Genomic DNA, 4942 nt, shown 5'->3' on the forward strand with positions numbered 1-4942 from the left:
TGTTCTCCTTGTTTTACAGATAAAGAAACTGAGCCCTAAAGTGGTGAAGGGACTTGCCTGAGTCCATAAACTTTCCAGTGGCATGGTTCAAATGTGAACCAAATCTTTCAATCCCAAATCCAGTGCTCATTTCATTCGTATCATACTCTTTTATAAAACTTATCCAGAAATGGCTTTAGCCACATAGTGCCCAGCTTTTGCGGGGTGGGGGTAGGGGAGTATTTATAAGGTCGTGTTTATTCACTTTGGTTGAAAGTGTTTCTCTTTTAATTTTAAGAACAAAATATTAAGAACAAAAGATGTAACATATGGGAGACCTCATATGAACTCTAGGCTTTGTATCATTTTTATCCTCAATCTGAGAGAAATATAGTATCCTTTAAAGTACTTTTACTGTTTTTGTACTTCTGATACATTGTTTTATCCTTCTAGGAATCAACACAATATAGGATTTCAAGGTCAGTCAAATCCCTTCTCTCTGCTTCAGTCTTAAGTTCGGTTTTAATTACTCCAGGAAAGTTGCCACCAGTCAAGATCCTTTTCCTAATGCTTCTTTTCGTAATTCCCTATCTTCATATTTGCAATATGATAGTCCACGAAAGTCCTATTGCAATTCTTTAGCATGGCATGGAGATTATCTTGAGTTATCAAAGGCTAGCAGAGTGCAAATTCTGGAAGTTTCTATTATGTTGAAAAAGCTTACAGTACAATGATGGATGAGGACTGCTTTCTGAAGGCAGCCTAGCTAACTGCAGAATGGCCCATCAGCAGTTAAGCCCACTTAGTGACCGAAGGGTTGGCCATAGCAATCAATGAAACAAAGATAAATACAAAGTGGCTTTAAGTCCTGTGCAATGACAAGAGCAGTATGGCAAAAAAGGGTTCAGACATGCAAAAAAAAAAATCACATAAGAAGATTTGAAAGGTAGGAGGGAGCTAATAACGTAGACTTTAAAGAGATTTGCAAAAGCATGTAAAAGTGTTACTCCTCACTATTTTTTTGAAATTAAATTCATTCTCCCAACCGCTAATATGGAATCAGAAGATTTAGATTTATATCCTGGTTCTGCCCCTTAATGTCCTGTGACGGGCAAATTTCTTAACCACACTGAGTATCATTTCCCTCATCTATAAAATGAGACACCTGTAAGGGTCCTTCCAGCTCTAACTACATGATCCTATGGTGGTATTTTAAATATATGATTCTTGTGCAATCATTGGTAAATTGACATAACATTGGAGGAATTTGTCAACCAGATCCGAACTGGTCTCTAACCTATGGGTGGCTGGAGCTAAACAAAGCAGGCCAGAAAAGGGAGAGTTAGGAATCAAATAGAAGTTTAATTTCAAGTGAGGAAAGTGCTCGCAAGTACAAGTCCTCCTGAGGAAGGCTTGTGGCTTGTGGCAGGGGTAGGGTTTTTAAGCATGAAAATCACAAAAAGGCAGGATCCAAGTAATTAAGTAAACGGTTCCCACAGTTGGCATTTTTGGGGACAATACAGGTGTTCTGGGGTCCTGTGGGAACAGTCTCTAAATTATTAGAATCATTGAGCCTTGTGATTGTCTCAAGTCTTGAGGGTTGTTGAGCCTTGTGATTGTTCAGCAGGGTACAGAACCAGAGGTAGTGTGGCAGGAACAGGAGTGCAGCACCTGGTTCAATTCACTTAGCAGTTACAGGCTCAGGGTTTGTTCAGAGTGTCAGGAGATTTGATTGATCACTTTCTGCTACAGCATGTCAGCTGTAACCCCAGCTCTCAGTCCAGAATCCCCTGGCAAATAAAGATTAATACGAAAATCATAAATCTCAATTCTGGGATTTTGCTGTGGCTGAGATCATCCAGAGGGTGAGAGCAAAGGACTGTTGTTGTGTCAAGTTCAGGGCACTACTTGTTTGCTGGGCCTTAGCTCTGGGAAACAATATCTTAACAAATTGAATTATATCAATATTGACATTCTAATTATAGTTGAAATTTAAAAAAACAAAAGGAAGTTGCAGCTAAATGAAAAGCTTGCCTGCAGATTCCTGGAGGAACAGGTAGAAGAATTTGCAGAGTTGATTTACAGGTAACAAAAAGAATTATTTCTCAATAATGAGAAACCTGTTTACTCTGAATGTGATACTTGGATCACTGCAGTAGTAGCAGAATTACAAATTGGCCTATGTGTTACCTTCTCTAAGCCTGTAGGATGATGGCATGTGTACTGTTAATGGGAAAGGGAAGATCTTTCCCATCCATTAATAAACCCATGTGACCTGCTTCGAGCCTGGGTCATGTGGAAGCCTGGGTCACATGTAACCTGTGGTGGGAGGAGCTTGCCAAATGGGTGGAGCAGGAAGGGGTGGAGCAGGAAGTGAGAGTGAGGTGGAGCTGGGAGGGAGAGAGTCAGGCACAGGCAGAGCAGCTAGAGTGAGTGAGAGAGGGAGTGATTTTTGCCTAAGGGAGCTTATTTGTGGGGAGGCCCTGACAGAGGGAAGGCTTGGGGATGGAGGTGCTCTCTGCTTTGGTAATGTGTATAAACTTCTTTGTTAGTATGGTGGATTTGTCTTTCTGGTGTTTGACTAAATGTCTTGGTTTCATCTTTGAGGAAGAGGGTCTGTTATATTTTGCAATTCAAACCTGGAAATACACCAGCATATTCATAGCAGCTGCTGTGGGTATGCATTGGCAATGTAGTATGTTACTGCATTAATTATCCAGCAAGTGAGCACTAAGTGAATTATCACAGAGGGTACCCTCCTAGATCCATCTTGATCCATGCTCACCTCAGTTCTTCTATGGCACTATAGCCTTTTTAATAAGCTACAGTATCCCCTCTGGCCAACAGAGCACATTTAGTTTACAGATGTCTTGTTGCATAGTTTCCAATACTGGCAATTCTCACCTGTTTAAACCCATCCTGATTGAGTTCAAATGTTAGCTAGGGGATGATATGGATTATTATTCCAAATATATAAAAAATGAAATATAGACCTCTATAGCCCGCACCTCACAACTGGATGTTCCTCTATATGATCACAACCCCTGAAGCCCCATTTTCAGGACTTGTAGTCTATATGCTACGGCCACGTGGTTTACTGAAATCTTATTTTAATCTCTACAGCACCTCTTGCATCTATCCCCTTCTCCTCACTCACATAGCCACGACCTTAATTAATTCAGGCCCTCTTGCCTGGACTATTGCAATAGTCCCTTTTTTGGTCTTCCTGCTCAAATTTCTTCCCACTCCAGACTGGACATCCTCCACTCAACTGCCAAATTGATTTTCCTAAAGTGGAAATCAAATGATGTCATTAAAGACTCTCTATTACCTCTAGGGTCAAATATAAATTCTATTTGACATCTAATGCCTGAAACAACCTATCTCTAAATTTTTTGGCTTTACTCCAGTTGCTCCCTTCTACACACACTTTAATCCAGCCAATTGACTTTCTTGCTGTTCCTCACACGTGGCATTCTGTCTCAATATCTTTGCATAACTGTCCTTGGTACCTAGAATCCACTCCCTCCTCAACTTCATTTCTCAGTCCCTAGTTTTCTTCCAGACTCACTCAAGCAATACCTTCTACATGAGACCTTTACTGAACCCTATCCCTCAGCTTTTAGGGCTTCTCCCCCTAAGTCACCTTGGATCGATTTCTTATCTATTTTGAATATACCCATGTACTGTATATACCTATTATCTCCCCAAAGTAAACTGTAAGGTCCTTAAGGCAGGGACTTTTGCTTTTGTCATTGTGTCCATAGAGACTAGCCCAGAACCTGGCACATAGTAGGCATATTAAACATGGTCACTGATTGAGTCACTGGTTGATTAGGCATATAAAAAGTGAAAGGGAAAAGGTTAAGTTCTCCCACATGGAGCCATCCACTCCAGCCATCTCTAATGACTTCTTCTGCATGCCTTTCCCATTCTTTGGGTATAATCTGGGTACCTACAGATCAGGAATCAGGACTAAAAGGACCCTAGCTCCAGGTCACAAATTATGCCAAGGGAAATCAAGAGGGGAGCAGTAAAAGAAAACAGTTTTCTCCTATTTAATCACCAGCCAACTGGATCCTCAACAGCTAACCATCTTCAGTATTCAGGACCTTCTCTCTCACTTCTGCACCAGGATCTAGGCTGCCTCTCCAGCCTCATGTCTGATAACAGCTCCTTATTCACAAAAATTAAGTACACGATCCAGAGAAGTTACAGTAAATCAAATGTGTATCTAAGCAGCACTATTATTAATCAAACTTTAAAGAACAGAATAAATTTAAATTTTACATATGCTTTCTCACACAGTGAGAGGGAAGGGACTCATTGCTTCAAAGATCTAGAACTGTAAGGGATTTCTGAGGCCATTTGATCCATTTTACATTTTGCAAAGGAGGAAACAAGGCCAGGGAGGTTAAGTAATTTGCCCAAGGTAATAACTATGAGAGGTAGGATTTGAACCAAACTCTTCTAACTCTGTTGTTGTTGTTCAGTTGTTTCAGTTGTGTCTGACTCTTCATGACTTCATTTGGGGTTTTCTTGGCAAAGATACTAGAATGGCTTGCCATTTCCTTCTCCAGCTCATTTTACAGATGAGGAAACTGAGGCAAACAGGGGGTCACACAGCTAGTAAGTGTCTGAGGCCCAAATATGTACTGTAGCTGGCCAAAGCACTATCCTAATCCAATAGTTAACCATGGAATATCTAAAAATGTTGAATCACCATGCATTTAGTTGTTTCTTAATTCTTGTTTAGTGTTAAACATTAAAAAATGTTGCACCACCAATGGAAAATCTAAGAATTCCTTGACAACTAACGCAAGTTTTAAAGTCTAACGGATAAAACATTTTAACTATGGAATTTAAACATATCACAAATTTCGTAGGTAAACTGTTTCATGTTAATCATTTTTAAGTCATCAAGTAATATAATAAAATGAAGCTCATGTAGTATAACATGGCT

This window comes from Trichosurus vulpecula, chromosome 1, assembly GCF_011100635.1.
Source record: "Trichosurus vulpecula isolate mTriVul1 chromosome 1, mTriVul1.pri, whole genome shotgun sequence".
Taxonomy (NCBI): Eukaryota; Metazoa; Chordata; class Mammalia; order Diprotodontia; family Phalangeridae; genus Trichosurus; species Trichosurus vulpecula.